The sequence below is a fragment of the Panthera onca genome, chromosome B4 (assembly GCF_046562875.1).
Source record: "Panthera onca isolate mPanOnc1 chromosome B4, mPanOnc1 haplotype 2, whole genome shotgun sequence".
Lineage (NCBI taxonomy): Eukaryota > Metazoa > Chordata > Mammalia > Carnivora > Felidae > Panthera > Panthera onca.
In genome coordinates, this window is record NC_138345.1 from 116,327,686 (window position 1) to 116,346,485 (window position 18,800).

The 18,800-nt window shown below is 40.1% G+C and overlaps 1 protein-coding gene across 9 annotated transcripts in view; it reads right to left on the reverse strand.

The window, feature by feature from the left end:
- USP44 (ubiquitin specific peptidase 44) overlaps positions 1–18,800 on the reverse strand; it is a 55,040-nt gene that overhangs the window by 20,923 nt on the left and 15,317 nt on the right. For 2 of the 9 annotated variants that reach the window (XM_078449601.1, XM_078449596.2), the window contains exons 3-4: positions 14,748–14,820; positions 14,164–14,312 (exon numbers count right to left, since the gene is read on the reverse strand). The exons of 1 other annotated variant lie outside the window; for it this stretch is intronic. The gene's annotated coding sequence lies outside the window, so the exon portion shown is untranslated. Of the gene's footprint in view, positions 1–7,464; positions 7,502–9,319; positions 9,391–9,581; positions 9,655–14,163; positions 14,313–14,747; positions 14,821–18,800 lie in introns of those variants that run through there. 6 more of the 9 variants (XM_078449597.2, XM_078449600.2, XM_060656723.3 and 3 more) reach the window with 6 other exon arrangements.

The window sequence follows — 18,800 nt, forward strand, 5'->3', positions numbered from 1 at the left end:
TCACGGCCCTTCAACAGGAAGTGGCCTAAAATTGAACATTGTGATTCCATTCAATGAAAAACCCTGAAAAAAGTGAAATGCTGATCAGATGCCATCTCTCTGAGAGGCAATATAGCAGTGGAGAGGTATCACAACAAAATGGTTAGAAAGGACACTCTACAATCCAAATGACTGAGTTTAACACTTAGCTATATTTACCAAGTGACCTAGACAAATTATTTATGCTCTACTTACCTCAATTTTCTTATCTTTAAGAAACGGTGGTAAGAACACCAATAAGGTTGTTGAGGGAATCGGAGAAATTTATATTCATAAAGCACTTAGAATAAACCCTGGCACTTAATTATGTGGCTCTCAGTATCTTAGTTGACAATACTACTGTGAATACTGCCACTGCTACTGCTATTATATAGGCTAATTTTCTTCTAGTTTTATCACTTTTAGCCAGGGATTCATTCTTCTCAGCCAAATGTATACTGAGCCCAACTAAGGTGCTAACTGAAAATGAAGGTATTAGCTGAGAACTAAGGTCTAACCTCCCCCAGGAGTATTTACTTTTTAAAAGGGGAGCTCTCAAAGATAAAATCTTTTTTAAAAAATCTGAAGAAGTGAAACCAGGAGCACCTGGCTGGCTCAGTTGATAGAGCAAGAGACTCTTGCTTGATCTCAGGGTTCTGAGTTCAAGCCCTACCCTGGGTGTGGAGATTACTTAAAAATAAAATCTTTTATAATGTTTTTTGATATGTATTTATTTTTCAAGGAGAGAGAGACAGAGCGTGAGGGGAGAGGGGCAGAGAGAGAGGGAGACACAGAATCCGAAGCAGGCTCCAGGCTCTGAGCGGTCAGAACAGAGCTCGACGCGGGGCTCGAACCAGTAAACCACGAGATCATGACCTCAGCCGAAGTCAGAGGCTTAACCGACTGAGCCAGCCAGGCGCCCCAAAAATAAATCTTAAAAACCAAAACAAAAAAACCCACCAAGAAGTGAAACCAGAATGGTTGAATGACCAATAAGATTAATATTTTAGAGCAGGGGGTCCACTTACCCGGTCGAGTTATGAAAGAAACCAGAGGGCAGATAACCAAAAGAGGGGCAGGGAGGTAAGCAGGAACTAGAAAGCCAGGTTGCTGCCACCTGAGGCTTCCAGTTTGCTCTGCTGCCTGGTGTCAAAGCTCAGAGACACTTAATAAGGTATCCCCAAAGGGTTCTCATCACACAAGATCTAAAAGCTTGGAGGAAAATTAAGGGGTATGGGAGTATTTCCTTGACACTTCCTATTTTCCTCTATTGGGTTCAGAGCACTTCTTTTCATTTGCTAATCCACTGTGGAGAAGCTATGTATTAAACTCTGTTTAGCTTCAGCAGGTTGGTTATGTAATTTTTATCAGTATATTCACTTTAAAGAGAGAAAATAAAATATTTTTGCATACTCCATGTAGAATCTGATAAAATATTACCTAATATAATAGCAACACACAATTAGTCAAGATGTTCTGAATGGAATCTATATACAAGGATTAAAATAATCCACACTATCATTTTCTCATACATTTAAAAAATGTTTCATACTTAAAGTTCCAATTAATATCTATGAAATGTTTTTTTAAACCAAGTATGCTACCTTTATTTGAAAAGACAGATGGATTTATAATATTCTGAAAGCTTTGTTATTCTTCACTGATTAAAGACAATGAAATTTTTAATTGGTTCAAAGAAAACCATTCAAGCTATTTAAACTTTCCATGGCATATAACTGATGAACATTTTTATTTTTAAAATTCCCTGCTACTGCTATTATATAGCAAATCTCTACAGTTTAAGAAAATAATTGTATTTGACTTATTGAAAGCTAATTATTTTACACAGAGTTAACATATAACAAAAGCAATTATAAAATAGAAAACTAAAATGACTAGAAGAGAAAGAAAACATAAGATCTTATTAAATATGGTGTTTTTAGTTAAAAATTTACATCACACACAAGTATCAAATACATGGGTAAACTATTTAACTTGTAACAGTTCAACAGCACAAAACTGCTTATACTTACCACCCAGTGAAGACTCTCTGAAATTAATTTTCATTTACTCAAATGATAGCCCTTTGCAACATACAATCCAGGCTTTCAGCATGTAGTAATACCCTTCTGACATCTATTTCAATGGCTCATCCTACTGGCAGAAGTTCAATGACAGATGTAGGTAGCTGACCACCAGAACCTTTCTGAACCAGTCTCAGGCACACTGCAAACTCAGCTTACCTGTACATCTTGCTGTCACAGAGTTAGTTTCTCTTCCAATATTCTCATATTTTTTAAAAATATTTTTAAATGTTTTATTTGTGAGGGAGCATACGTGAGCAGGGGAGGGGCAGAAACAGAAGGGGACAGAAGATCCAAAGGGGGTTCTGTGCAGTAAACCCAATGAGGGGCTCAAACTCATGAACTACAAGACCATGACCTGAACTGAAGTTGGCCGCCCAACCAACTGAGCACCCAGACGCCCCTAATATTCTCTTATTAAAGATAGAGTAGTATTATTTAAGTACCCAGGCTATTTTGTTTTGTTTTGTCTTTGGTTTTACTCCTCCCTCCCATCCTTTCTACTCAAACATTCTTATCACCTATGTATAAAAGGTTATCACTCCCCAAGTCTTTATTCCTTTTCATTTGCAGAGCTATCATTCTTATTATGGACTTTACTGTATCATTCCTGAGGTACAGCAGTAACCTCCAAACTGGTTTCCCATCCTCCAGACTCTCATTCTCCTCCATAGTACTATCCTGCCAAACTAATCTTCCAAGTTTCCTTTGAGCCTTTAACTATTAGAATCTATTAGAACTAATAGAACTAGTCCCATAGTTCAATAAAACAGAGGATTTCTGGGGCACCAGGCTGGCTCAGTTGGTAGATCATGTGACTCATGATCTCGGTCATGAGTTTGAGCCCCATGTTGGGTATAGAGATTAAAATCAATTAATCAATAAATTAGCAAATTTAAAAAAGTCTCTAACTTCCTAAAGGACTTGGGTTGTGCCAAATGTGAATCCTTTGTTTGTATATACATCCTTACTGCCACTGAACTGTTGGATAGGTTCCCTATGGCCAGGGAGGGACTACATGTCAAACATTTTTTTAGCGTCTTAGTTTAAAAAAAAAAAAAAAAAAGCCATTTTACTTAAAAAAAAAATCCTATAGGTTTGATAGCCATGTTGTTTTAGGCTACCAAATTCTTGGCACAAACAACTAGTATTGAATGCAGGTCTTGCTTCAGTTCTCTTTATGACATTTGAATAAGTGGTTAAGAATAGGAAGCCGATTATACTTAGAAAGACAAAAAGAAAGAATAGGAGGTCACTGATTACTAGTGACCCAAACTGCCCCCCCCCACCCTCAACCAAGTGGCTATTTTTCCCTCAAGGTCAGTTAAGGAACAGTTTCCTGATATTTTGTGATATCATTATCCTATTTCTCCATCCTTAACCACAGCCTACCACGTGTCTAGTACCATTCTATGTGCTTTCAGACACCCCAAATAGACTTTATACAAAAGTAAACTGAGATATACTTCCCTAACCCTAATTATTTTAGGTGCCTGGCTGGCTCAGTTGGTACGTCAAGCAACTCTTGATACAGCATGTGACTCTTGATCTCGATGCCGTGAGCTGGAGCCCCATGTTGGGAGTAGAATTTATTAAAAAACAAAACAAAACAAAACAAACACACACACAAAAAAACTAGGTGGGGTACCTGGATGGCTCAGTTGGTTAAGTGTCTGACTCTGTTTTGGCTCAGGTTATGACCTCGCAGTTTTGTGAGTTTGAGCACCACATTGGACTCTGCACTGGTAGTGAGGAGGCTGCTTGGGGTTCGTTCGTTCTTTCTTTCTTTCTCTCTCTCTCTCTCTCTCTCTCTCTTTCTCTTCCTTCCTTCCTCCCTTCCTCCCTCTCTCCCTTTTTCCTTCCTTCCTTCCTTTCTTTTCCTTTCCTTTCCTTCCTTCCTTCCTTCCTTCCTTCCTTCCTTCCTTCCTTCCTTCCTCTTTCTCTCCCTCCCCCCCCTTCATGCTCTCTCTCTCTCAAAATAAAAACTTAAAAACAAAAACAAACACACAAACCAACCACAACAACCAGAGGCACCTAGCAGGCTCAGTCAGTAGAGCATGCGGCTCTTGATCTCAGGATTGCGAATTCAAGCCCCACATTGGGTGTAGAGATTACTTGAAAATAAAATCCTTAAAAAAAATAAAAATAAAAAAATAAACAGGGGCACCTGGCTGGCTCAGTCGGTAGAGCATGTGACTTTTCATCTTGGGGTTCTAAATTTGAGCCCCATGTTGGGTGTAGAGATTACTTAAAAATAAAATCTTTAAAAAAATTAAAAATAAACAATAAAAAAGTAAAAAAAAAAAGGGTTAAATTTTGGTATGATATGCAGTGACCCTTCAAATAAATATTTGTGCTCCAAATACAAATATTACTAAGAACTACAAAAATCACTGAAAACTTAGAAGGATAGCTAATTTTACTTCAAAAATTAATATTCCTCTATAAATTTGTTACCTTCAACAAAATGGTCTTTTCAGCTGACCACCCCATTCCACCTATTTTATCTTAAAACACTTAGAAAGAAAATATGGAAAGGTACAATAACAGTATAAACTTTGGAAGTTCCTAGAGGAGGACAGGTACTAAAGATCATTCACATAAAAGTAATCTTGATTTCGCCAGTGCAATTAGTAACACAGTTTTCATATTCTTTGCTTTAAAAAATGTTTTCATGAAAAAACAGGAAGTTACCATGAAAAATAAACACACAAAAATAGCCAAACTAAATTACTATTTTAAAAAGTGACACAGGGAGCTCCTGGGTGGCTCAGTTGGTCAAGTGTCTGACTTCAGCTCAGGTCATGATCTTGCAGTTCATGAGTTTGAGTCCTGCATTGGGCTCTGTGCGGACAGCTCAGAGCCTGGACCCTGCTTCAGATTCTGTATCTCCCTCTCTCTCTCTGCTCTTCCCCCCACTTGCACTTGGTCTGTCTCTCAAAAATAAACTTAAAAAAAAAAAAAAAGCTTAAAAAAAAAAAGTGACACAGAACGAGGGAACTGGCTAATATACACTCCTAAAAGAAAATCTATATTTAAAAATTTGAACAGACACTAAAATAGTATCATTATGCTCTATTAAACTTCTCCCAAGGCACCTGGGTGGCTCAGTCAGTTGAGCCTCCGACTTCAGCCGAGGTCATGATCTTGCAGGTTCGTGAATTCAAGCCCCACATTGGGCTTGCGGCTGTCAGCCTGTCAGTGTGAGCTCACTTAGGATCCTCTGTCCCCCTCTCTCTGCCTCTCCCCCACTTGCGCTCTTCCTCCTCCCCCTCAAAAAAAGCTTCTCCCTTTTCAGAGTCATAAAAACATTTGCATTTTACATCATTTCTAGTGTGTCTCATAGAACAGCTTTGCAATCATTGAAAAATTGTTTAAAAGTTTTGAAATACCACAAGATCAGTCTAAACTCTTTACCATGGCCTGTAAGTGCCTTCAAATTGCCTTCAAATTGTGGCACAATATATACTTTTCTATTCTCATCTATGACCAGCCACTTTTCACGTATCTTTTATTAAAATGTTTTTATATACAAATGACCATATTGTGAATAAAAAATTTTTGTAACTGGGGTATTTACTACTGTTTCAAAGGCAATGGGTGTGCACATTTTATATAAATACTTATATACATACATAACACTGGGCATAAAGAATATTTAAATAAAATTGCATCACAGTAATCATCTTTGTCTCATTTGAGAATTCCTAGAGGGATAGATATTAAAGATTCAACATATGCTGAATCTTTATTTTAATAAAGATAATTTTTATAACAAAATTTAATTTTCTTTTAACAGTAGCAAATCACCTAAACAGATCCTCTAAAAGCTATTAAAAGTAGGAAGATTTGTTATTTTCCATAATAAAAGATAGGAGGAAATGGCAATTTCAATAGGAAGTTGGCCTTAGGAATTACTAACCACACCAATCTTTGCGTTCATTTGGATAAGAATGAAAATAACCTTTATGCATAGTAATTAGGGCAAATCCTACCCCACTCCTTATAAGCAGGTTCCAAATTTCCATGGAACTACCATAGTAACCCGTGCTCTTAGGAGATGTTTGCAAAATGTCAAGGGTCAAGCATAGTGCCTGGTACAAAGGGGTTCAAAAATTTAAATGAACAAATGATTGAATGAATTAACAAAATGGCCTCTCAAACTCTCCCTACTCCCTCTTAGGTATGCTATCATGCCTCTTAAGTGCTTTGGCACCTCTTATCAATCATGATGTATTTCCTTTCCTTTATCCCTAGACAGGCCCTAGTTATTCTTCCTTCCTCTAGAAATCTAGAATCTATAATTACCCTGATCTCGCTTGAAACTCTTCATTAAACAAAAAAGGATACTCTTTTTCCCTGGGCCTTCTTCACATCTCTAACATTGCCTCCCCAGAAGCACAGAGATTGACTCTAATTGATGTTCTAAGAAAAAGAACTGGAAATTAAGTTCTGCCACCAGGTTTATTTGATTTCCTTACCCATCACTACTTACAGGTATTTCATTCATGGGCAATTTTGTTCCAAAATATTTATCATTAGTGTCACATCACCATACTTATATATCAACATACTGCAGCTAACTTCATAACAATGGGAGAAATGTTCACAAAAAGATTGAGTGGGGCACCTGGGTGGCTCAGTTGAGCACCCAACTCTTAATTTTGGCTCAGGGCATGATCCCAGAGTCGCAGGACTGAGCCCCATGTCAGGCTCTGTGCTGAGCATGGAGCCTGCTTAAGATTCTCTCACTTTCTCCCTCTGCCCATTTCCCCACCCCACCTCTCAAAAAAAAAAAAAAAAAAAAAAATTAAGCATTCTATTATGGGTCTAGAAAATTGAGTTCAAATACTTTGTGTAAAATGCTTAGACTCTATCATTCTAGCACATCTATAATTTGGCCTAACAAATATATTCTTGGACTATAAATAAGCTTTTCCCATGGTATGTAAAACTCCACTGAAAGTAAAGTTTTATGGTCTCTGAAAGCGCTGTGAAAAACCAATGTACTTCAATAATCTTAATTTTTGCCAGAAAGCCAGTATTATAGAATCCTCCTATATTTTAGTGACTTGTCACTTCCTATTTCGGTTAGGCCTAATGGCAAAACTGTCCATTACTGAATCCAGAAAATGATGGGCACACATTTCCTACCTTGATTAGTCTCCTAAGCCTGGGCCCCAGTCTCTGTCTAATCTCCCTCAACCAGACAACTCCATTAGAATCCGGCAACCATGTTTGTTCTGCCTAACATCACAGGAAGGAGAAACACTTCAAAGCACCCTTATTCTGCCTATAAGAAGCCAAGACGTTGCCTTTCTCTATATCTCTGCACCATTCAAAACCACAATTCGACACTTACAGGGATTTTCCCTCCATGATAAGCAGATAGTCAGGTGCTGGGGATACAAACAAAATACAATCAGACTCTGCCCTCAAACAACCCAATGAGCAGAAAATCCTCTTACGTACCACCAATGCTATAATACTCAGTAAGATTTAAGCATGTAGAGGAAAATTTGGGTAGAGGGTATATATGATAAATTTCTGTAGTACAGAAAGAAAAATCTGTGAAAAGATGGGGGGGGGGTGGTAAAGACAGGTAGAAACAATATATTTCAAATATTTAACCCAAATCTTCAACAGATTTTCCAATTTAAATATTCCAAAAAGTGTATCATTGTATAGTATACTCAACACAGATTCACTTATCACTTAAATGTTGTTAAGCTAAAAAGTCTGGGATAATTAATATTCTGGAAGAAAAACAAGGTGAATGTACAATGAAAACAGCCAAAACATTTAAATTTCCTCACTGTATGCGCTAAACTTTGTTAAATATTAGAATATCTCTAAATTTCAATAAAGATAGACTACATGAAAATTCCTAGAATGAAAAATCTGCCATCCTTTGCAAAATGAACGGCTAGTACACAAAAAGCTAGAGAAATCGGAGCAGGGTGGAGAAAAGGTAAACAAGACAAAATGTTTAAAATCTCTTTCAAATCTGTGTGGGGGTAGGGGTTGGAAATTAAATAAAAATAAAAATCTCTTTCAAATCCCGAGATGCTAAATTAAGGATAAAAAGATTAGGGCTCCAAGAATACAAAGTTTTCCTCTCTTTCAAGACAACTGAATATTGAATCTCACTGAGATGATGAAATATTCTATAAACATGTGCTTAACTCATGTTTGGCTTTCTGAATTTGATCACAGTGAACAGCTAATTTTTTTTCATTGTTTACACTGAATACTGATTTTAAAGACAACTCAAAATGGAATTCCAGGCCCTATGTTACCACCCCCTACTCCCCCCCCCCCCCCCCCCCCCCGCCCCACAACCCGCCCCACACAGGCTACTTCACAGATAATAAGGAATTCAAGTGCAGGGTCTGAAGGTCCTATTTCCATGCTAATTTCACAATCCCGTTACTTGCAAGATAGGACCATTAGAGTTTAAAAGTGGGGGAAATCAGGAGGGGTTAAGGACAAAGCGACTCTCCTAAGACTTGCTAAATTGTCTACTTCCAAAATTAAAACTGCAAGAAATTATCCGGTTACATGCAGAATGTACAACAGCTCAAACTTGCAGTTGAAACAATCACTACGTTTCACTTTCTTTTTTATTGGGAGTGGGCGTACGAGGGTCTCCTACCACCTCTTAAACTTGAACATTTTTTTCTTCTCATGCTAACACGTTTCTTAAGCCCCCAAATGAGTTTAGCCCATTAGCATTCCTTCCCCGAAGGCCAGCGGAAGCTGGTATTCAAAAATCCTAAGTGTCTCTAAGTGGCAGCAGGTGCTGGCAACGCTGGGACCCGATCGTTGGAAGGAAAGCAAGCCATTCCTCATAAACGGACGGCTAGAAAATGCCCTTCCAAAGCCTCCCAGGGGATTTCGAGCATCACCTGGCAGCAATCAGAGCCAGGGGTTAGGATGCGGTTTTATTTCGACAGTACCAGCTCTGCAGAGTGCCCAGCGCGCATCCCTATTCATGATCACATCTATATAGCGCTCCCCAACGCGGGTCAGGGCACATCTCCCCCTCCGCACCCCCCAAAGTCTTCCTATTTCGCCTCTTCTCCTCCCAACTCATGCCCCTCCAGCCCCGCTCAGGGTGGCTACGCGGTGACCCTGGCCACACGGGACGCGCGGCTGCCCGCAGCATCTCTGGGCACTCCTGAGGTGGCCAGCCACCAGGACATCGCACGACCCACCGAAACTTCCCAGAGGCGCCAATTCTAAATTCGCCGGACCCGCCGCCACTGCCACTGCCTTCTCCGCGCGCCCCTCAGCCCGCTCCCCTCAGTCCGTCCGCAGCCCCCCTCTCCCTCCCTCAGGACCTCCCCGCGCCCTGCGAGGCGGGAAAACACCGCCAGGTGCCCCCAGGCCCCGAAGGCTCTGGTCGGACCTCCGCTCCGGTAGAGAGCCTCATTCCGCCAACCGCTGCAGCCGCGCGCGTCCGTCACGCACACTCACCAGCCCGAGCCGAAGCGGCCATCTTTGCGCTCACCCCCGGGCCCCCCGCCCCCGGTTCAGCGGCTGCGGCGGCGGCGGCGGCGGCGGCGGCCCGGTCGAGCGGCTACGTCACAGGTGACGCCGTGCCGCCCCGCCCCCCGGGCCTTTGGCGTGCCGGGGGTGCCGCTCCGCTTGACTAATGCCACCCGCTCGGCTGCCGGGGACGCCCTGAGAGGCGAGCGGCAGCCGGGATTCCGGTCGTGGTCCAGGGATGGGCTTTGCTCAGCGCGGCATGTGGCTCTGAGCGGATAGTAGCCGTTTCCTCCCCAGGCGGGCTTCGCACCTGTCCTCATCTCCCGGGCACGGGAGGGTGCAGCCAGTGTTTACTACAATTCTGTGAGATGCAAAAGATTCCGCGGGCGTCCGAACCCCTCCACTGAATTTCTGCGACTCGCACAGCGTCAAATTGGCAGGAAGGAGCGCCCATTCCGTTATCTTCCAAATCAGCGCAAATTGACTGGCATAGACATTCGTTGAGAAAACGCTTCCTTTCTGAGGAGGCAACCCTACGTGTGACCTCGAGGGGATCGTGACTGCTTTGAATTGAGCTTCCTCAGACAGCAGTCGGGCAAGTAAGGTTCCAGAATGGGACACTCACTGAGACATAAATTTGAGGGACACGAAGAGACTCCTGTGTCCAAAATCAACCTGAAGCTGTCGATTTACCTGAAATTGCCAATTTAAGGTAATGAAATAGATACCGAAAAGAAGAGCTTAGAGAGAAAGATCTAGAGAAGAGAAAGTCAAACCCACAGGTACATGAAAATTAAGCCATTAGTATTTCTTGAGCTTGTACTCTGTGCTCAGCTGTGTGCCATTTCTACCTCCGCTACCCTGTGGGGAATATTTAAAATGAAAAGACCTATCTTTTTAAGGGGAGGTAGAAGCAGCAAGACAAACATGCAGCGTTAATAACGTGTCCGTGGAGTACATTATCTTGCAATATATAAGGGAAGCTATAAAATTGTTCACATGAACAACTCCACTTCAGGGAATATCTTTCCATGGTATGAATGGGGAAAAAATGAGCGCACAAAGGCATTCATAGCATATTATCTAAACAAAAGTTTGAAGGGAAATGGCTAATTAACATCGGCATATTAGCCTCAGGAATTCTTACGTAGATAACAAATGGCAACGGTCTAATCAATTCACATTATAAAAAGTACCAGTTGAAGATTCAATTGCATAAAATGTAGTTTTGCACATATAAATGATAAGTGATGAATTTTCATAGTTTAATACTCCTTTCATTCTTTTTTTCTAATACAAGTGCATTAATAATTCTATAGAATTCAATTCTGTCCCCAGTGCAGTCCTCCAGTTCAAAACACATAAACCACTGTCTTGTAATCTTTCCCATCACCTTAATTTCTAAAATGCATTACATGAGAGTATCTCTTAAGAGGAAGTATTTCATTTAAGTATTTTTGGCATACAATATAGTTTTTCCTGCATTTCCTAGAAAGCAAAATATAAGTTCAAAAACCTTGCTCTCCTTTTTTAAGGTCATAAAACCCATCTAGAAGATCTTTGGCAAATATTAAGAATCCGCCGCCACTGATCTAGTAATTTTGCTTTTAGGAATACAATTTTTTACTTCTGCTCAATGTTATTTAGAATAGTGAAGACCAGAAACAACCTAACTGTTCAGTACCATGGGAAAGGATAAGTATATCTGATATAGTCATAGGACAGAATATTATATAGTCATCAAAAATATTATTTTCAGGGCTGTCTAGGTAGTTCAGTCACTTAAGTGACCGACTCTTCATTTTGGCCCAGGTCATGATCTTGCAGTTTGTGAGTTCGAGCCCTGTATCTGCTCTATGCTTACAGTGCAGAGACTGCTTGGGATTCTCTCTCTCTCCCTCTCCCCTCCCCTGCTCATGCATTCCCTCTTTCAAAATAAATAAATAAACTTAAACAATTATTTTAAAAATTCTATTTTCAGGGGGTGCCTGGCTGGCTCAGTTGGTAGAGCATGTGACTTGATCTCGGGGTCATGAGTTTGAATCCCAAGTTCAGCATAGAGATTACTTTTAAAAAATCTTATTTTCGGGGCACCTGGATGGCTCAGTCAGGTAAGCGTCCGACTTCAGCTCAGGTCATGATCTCACTGCTTGTGAGTTCGAGTCCTGCGTTGGGCTCTGTGCTAACAGCTCGGAGTCTGGAGTCTGCTTTGGATTCTGTCTCTCTCTCTGCATGCACCTCCCCTGCTCGCTGTCTCTGTCTCTCTCTCTCAAATATAAAATAAAGCAATTTTTAAAAAAAATCTTCTTTTCTAAAAATATTAAATGAAGGATTTATAGGTCAAGTCAACTGTGTCTCCCATTCCCAATTCTTCAAAGAGGGTCCTTCTTTATAAATTATCTTACTGGACTGTATGACCCCTTCTCCCTCTTTTCCAGAGTTTATTAGTCTGAGATGAACACCAGACCCAAGACCAATCAATCTGTAGGAAGCTCTTTAAAAGCTCTCCCTGCCCACCCCTGGGGACCTGGCTGGCTCAGTCAGTGGAGCATGCTGCTCTTGATCTCAGGGCTTGTGAGTTCAAGCCTCACATTGGGAATAGGGATTACTTAAAAACAAAATCATAAATAGATAGATAGATAGATAGATAGATAAAACCTCTTCTCAAACACTGAGGTAAAAGGGGTTGAGATGGGTTGAATATTGATTTAAAGGCACATTGAAATAAAAATTAATTAATTAATTAATTAATTAATTAATTAAAGGCACATTGAGAAGGCAAACAGTGGACACCTGGAAGCAAGAGGCATAAAGAAAGAGGATATAGGGGCGCCTGGGTGGCGCAGTCGGTTAAGCGTCCGACTTCAGCCAGGTCACGATCTCGCGGTCCGTGAGTTCGAGCCCCGCGTCAGGCTCTGGGCTGATGGCTCAGAGCCTGGAGCCTGTTTCCGATTCTGTGTCTCCCTCTCTCTCTGCCCCTCCCCCGTTCATGCTCTGTCTCTCTCTGTCCCAAAAATAAATAAAAAACGTTGAAAAAAAATTTAAAAAAAAAAAAAAGAAAGAGGATATAAGGATTAACAGCTGAGGTAAAAAGAAGCAGTAGCTGGGGTCTTCAGATTCTGAGTAGAATGGTTTGGATGCCAAGAGTCTGTAAAATAACAATGTAAAAAAAAAAAAAGCAAAAACTAAATGCAGGATGCAAAAATGTATATATTGTATTTAAAAACGAATGTGTATACTATTCACATTGAACACTTGGAATACATCAACATTTTAGTAATGGTGGCAGGATTACAAGTGCCGTTTTTAAAAGATTTTATTTTTTTAAGTAATCTCTCCACCCAGCATGGGGCTTGAATTTACAACCTTGAGATCAGGAGTCGCTCCACTGACTGAGCCAACCAGGCACTCCACAAGTGATTTTTATTTTCTATGTGTTCTGCAATGATCATACTTATTTTTTTTTTAATGTTTTTTTTTTTGAGAGTGCGTGGGTACATTCGTGCGGATGAGTGAGGGAGGGGCATGGAAGGAGGGGGATAGAGGATCTGAAGTGGGCTCTGCACCAACAGCAGAGCGCCCGATGTGGGGCTCGAACTCATGAACTGTGAGATCATAACCTGAGCCGAAGTCCAACACTTAATTGACTGAGCTTCCCGGGTGCCCCATGATTTTTAAAAAACTGTTTTAAAGGGTTAAATAGAATGAAGATCATCAGTATTCAAAAATTGTTCAGGGGTGCCTGGGTGGCTCAGTCGATTAAGGGTTGGACTTCGGCTCAGGTTATGATCTCATAGTTTATGAGTTCGAGCCCCACGTTGGGCTCTGTGCTGACAGCTCAGAGCCTGGAGTCTGCTTTGGATTTTGTCCCTCTCTCCCTGTGCCGCTCCCTCACTCATGCTCTGTCTCTCTTTCTCTCAAGAATAAATAAAACATTAAAAAAAAATTGTTCAGAAAATAAGCTGCATGTGGCCAAAGTGACTAGCAGATAGAAGTTCAGATAATTTCCTGAGGTCATAAATGACTTCAAGGAAACGGTATTTAGGCTGGGTCTTTTAAAGACTAAGATGATATTTTTTCATTTATGGGAAGAAGACAAAGCAAAGACAAGTTGAGTAAGTCATAGGAGGAGGGTACTGAATAGATGTCCTCAAAAGGTCTTGAATACAAAGATGTAAGCTAGAGAGAGGTGCTGGATGGGAAGGAATGAGCTAGAGATAAGAAATTATCTGGAGATTGTCATTAATTGTGTTAATAATTAAAGAGATCGATTGTAGCATAACCTTATATATGTTTACTGTTATTACTATTTACTCAACTTTGAAAATTTCCTTAGCTACCATTTTATTCTGAGTCTTAACAACGTAGGCCTAAATTATGCCGTGTCTAACTTGTTTCTAGAGCTCCAGAACCAGAACCTCATTTTTACATAGCTGTCTTAATAATTTTTCTCACGTAATTTTCCTCTTTGTTTTACACCCATGTCATGAAATCTAAGCTTTTTACTATAAACAAAGAAAAAAATGTCTTCTTCCCTTCACACATCATCAACAGGCTTCCCCAAACTTACCTACATCCTCAAAATCAGTCTTTCCCCTTATCGGCCTTTGACTGCTAGGAGGTCAGTCTCTTTACAGTCTTGCACACTTCAGGCACTTCCCACCTTTAAATCTGCGCAGATGTTTATCTCCTAAGTAGAAGCCCCTCCAACTTTCACTCCTGCAAAATTACAATCAACCTCTTTCAGAGCTGGCCTAAGCTCTTACCTCCTGGAAATTGCTTTCCTAGTAACTAGGCTTTCAGATCCCCATCCCCCAACCCCCAATACATTATTATGCAGTCACAGCTTTTGTTCTGAGTTCCGCGCCTGGTTCTCTCTTTGCATTGTAACCTCTTTGGGGAGAAGGAATGTGCACTGGCTCCACTGTGTGTCTCTCTACAGCTCCTTAGTATAGTGATGGCCAAAAATACTCTTAAAATGCTTAATGAATTAACAAAATTAGATGTTCTCTCGCATAATAGGGCATTGTGGAAATGATGTGTAGTGGTTTCCCTTGTTTCCACAGTTCCTAAATTGGGAGAAACGTCAATTTGCTTTTTTTTCTAAGGGAAGTACAGTTTCCTAACAAGATAAAATTTTAATGACTTTGATACCTCCATTCTGAGGCCAGATCCAACTTCTGAAGTAGATACAACACTAACTGGTTGTTTCTTGGATCGTCAGAGTCTGAATGAATTAAAGGAAGACAAAACACAAAATTTTGTTAATCTTAGGGCTGCTTTTTAATCTTTGTGTTGATTTTTAGAATTTTCTATTCCAGTCTTTTATTAAAATGAGAAATATCTTGGGAATCCTAATTGTCTATTAAAGAAGAGTTTAGGGTTTTGTTAACTTTGAGAAAACTGCTTCCAAGAATTTTCAGTTTTACAGACTAAATGTTCCTATCAATAATTTTAAAGCTATGAAAGATTCATTTGACAAATATTTTTTGAACACCTATGTGCCTGGCACTATGCTAGGCACTGACATGTCCATGACCTTCATTTCAATGTTAGGAAGAAATAAAGGATTGAATGGAGAAAGTAGGTAAAGAAAATACTAAAAGACTCAGACCTAAAGTCTGATTAAGGTGTAACAACACCCTGCTGTTGATTTTTTAAAAATAGAGTTACCCAAAAACCTTAAATTTGAGGCAAATATGTAAGAAAAGAGTTGAGAGAGAAATATTAGAACAGCAGATGACAACATATGGTCTTAGTAGGTGAATATAGAGAGTGGAACATGAGCAGAAAGAAATGGCTTTAGAATTAGCTCTTTTAAATTCTTTCTTTTTTTTAGTTTCTTTTTCTGAGTAGGCTCCATGCCCATTGTGGGGCTTGAACTCACTACCTTGAGATTGAGAGTCACATGCTGTACCAACTGAGCCAACCAGATGCCCCTAGGCTTTTTTAATTCTAAGAAACAAAGAATGAGGGTGGTGGCAGGTAAGGGAGGCAAATGCAAGTTAAAAAGTAGAAGACCCCCAAACTGATTGAATTTTAAAGGGCTGGTAAGTGTTTATTTAGTGGCCTGTGAGGGAAGCTTATACCTTGAAAAGTACAACATATGCCTACTAGAAATTGGAAAGGAGCCTGGGGTTTTGTCATTAACGGCAGCAAAATTGTAAAATAGTCATTTTGTCTCTCCTTTTAATATCTTCTCCACCTCCATCCTGCTCAATTTTTTCAGGAATCCACAGGCTGCTTGTGCCCAGGGCTTTATATCAGTTTATCAAGGCTTTTTTTTCTTTTTTCCCAATAAATCGTTTCCCACGTTATTCTAGGACTCTTTACTCCAAACTTCCATTTTCTAAGGAGCCCAGTTATCATGTAGTAAACTCTAGTGTTTAGTAATGTTTTTTGCATTTCTGACTATTTATAATGGAACCTCCTATAGACACTGAGTATGGGATTATAAAATGAGATTTTAGGGGTCCATGCTGGCTCAAGTCAGTGGAGTGAGAGACTCTTGATCTCGGAGTTGTGATTTGAGCCCCACATTGGGTGTAGAGATTACTTAAAAATAAAATCTGAATGAATGAATGAATGAATGAATGAATAAATAAATAAATAAATAAATTTAAAAGATGAGATTTTTAAATTTTTTTTTTTTTAATGTTTATTTATTATTGAGAGACAGAGAGACACAGAGCGTGAGCAGGGGAGGGTTAGACAGAGGGGAGAGACACAGAATCCGAAGCAGGCTCCAGGCTCTGAGCTGTCAGCACAGAGCCGGATACGGGGCTCGAACTCACAAACTGCGAGATCATGACCTGAGCTGAAGTTGATTGCCCAACCGACTGAGCCACCCAGGCGCCCCTAAAAGATGAGATTTTAAGCATTGTGGAAAACAAATGAGATATTTTCTTAAGCCTGGATGCCTTTCTAAGGATAAGTTAAGGATGTATGTGTGTGTATAATGTTATAACATGTTTATCTAGTTATAATCACAATGTATGACAGTTTATCTAAATATTTTTAGTTCTTTAAATGTGTTGCATGTTTTACTTTTATCTCCTCTGTAAAGTTAGGGAAATAGTATCTGTCCTATCTTCCTTACAAGGATGTTTTAAACATCAAATGAACTTTTGCATGTTTAAACCCTTCCTAAAGTATAAAGAGAAAAGTAAATGTACTTATCATTATTTCTCTCAGGATCATTACTGCCCTGTAAATTTCCTTGAGGTCAGGAACTGAGATTTGTTCATATTTATAACCCTTTAACCTGAGGTTTACTTTTTACTAAAGTAATAGCTAATTGGAGGATAAATACCATAAATGTTAAAATTAGTTATGATATTATGAGAAACATGTAGAACAAAGTTTTAGCCTCCTTTTCTCATAGCAAGCAGGGAAAGGATCTGGAGAAGCAGAGAGAGAAAGGAAAAGGGTTAGAATTGGAAATTCTAACTTATAAAGCTTTAGTAAACCATGCCAAAAAGATACTAAAAGTATCTTTCATGAGGGAAAGTAATCTTTTTTTTTTTTTTAAGTTTTATTTAAGTAATCTCTATACCCAATGTGGGGCTTGAACTCATGACCCTGAGATCAGGAGTCACATGCTCTTCCAACTGAGCCAGCCAGGCATCCCTCATGAGGGAAAATAATCTTTCATGAGGGAAGATGATTGGGGTACCTAAATTTTATTTTATACTGTACATGTAATTAAATACTGTATATTTAATTTTGAGGGGGGGGGGACAGAGAGAGAGGGAGACAGAGCATCTGAAGTGGGCTCTGCACTGATAACAGAGAGCCTGATGTGGGGCTTGAACTCACAGACCGTGAGATCATGACCTAAACCAAAATCCTGTGCTTAACTGACTGAGCCACCCAGGCGCCCCTGTACATATTTTTAAACCTGTATTTTTTTTTTAATTTTAAAAAAGTGTTTATTTTTAAGAGAGAGAGAGCCAGCAGGGGAGGGGCAGAGAGAGAGGAAGACAGAGAATCCCAAGCAGGCTCCCCAGTGTCAGTGCAGAGCCTGATGTGGGCTTGAACCCACGAACCATGAAATCATGACCTGAGCTGAAATCAAGAGTCAGGTGCTTAACGGACTGAGCCACCCAGGCACCCCTAAACTCATTTAAAAAAAACAATTAAGAAAAGTGGTTAATCATAATTGTTTGTATAATTATTTACATCTTCACAAACCCTTTGGAAACTGAAATCCTTTAGTGTTGCAAAAAAAAAGAAAGCTGAGTATAAAGCATCGATTAATGTAGTAAGGTACTGCAGCATATAAAGGAAACCTCATACTGTAGATTCAGTATATATGCATGCAGTAAAAAGAGCTAACGATTCTGGGGTGCCTGGCTGACTCCATAGATAGAGCATGTGACTCTTGATCTCAGGGTTGTAAGTTTGAGCCCCATGTTGGATGTAGAGATTATTTAAAAATAAATCGTAAAGGGGTGCCTGGGTGGCTCAGTCGGTTAAGCGGCTGACTTCGGCTCAGGTCATGATCTCGTGGTCTGTGAGTTTGAGCCCTGCGTCGGGCTCTGTGCTGACAGCTTGGAGCCTGGAGCCTGTTTCAGATTCTGTGTCTCCCTCTCTCTGACCCTCCCCTGTTTGTGCTCTGTCTCTCCCTGTCTCAAAAATAAATAAAACGTTAAAAAAATTTTTTTTTAAATAAATCTTAAAAAAGCTAACAATTCTTCATGTGCAAGAGCTAGGATGACCACCCTGCTTTTCTCTGTTGTCTTAAGGTGACTTCCTTTCAGGCCATAGGGCCCTCTTGGTGACAGTCATTGGTTTAGCCATCTGTTTGTGTCTGTAAGCTTCCCCTTGCTTGGTTAACCAGAGATGAAGTTCTAGAAAACCGCATTTCCACAGGAAATTCTTAAAAGGAAAGGAGGTTGTATGTAAGGCAGATAGCCTCCATCTATTTCATTTTATCTTTGGTCTTTAAACTAATATTTACAAAACTAAGCAGAACGGATGCTTGGTAGAGGTTTCTTAATTTTTTTTTTTAATTTTTTTTAACGTTTTATTTATTTTTGAGACAGGGAGAGACAGAGCACGAACAGGGGAGGGTCAGAGAGAGGGAGACACAGAATCTGAAACAGGCTCCAGGCTCTGAGCTGTCAGCACAGAGCCCGACACGGGGCTTGAACTCACGGACCGCGAGATCATGACCTGAGCCGAAGTCGGCCGCTTAACCAACTG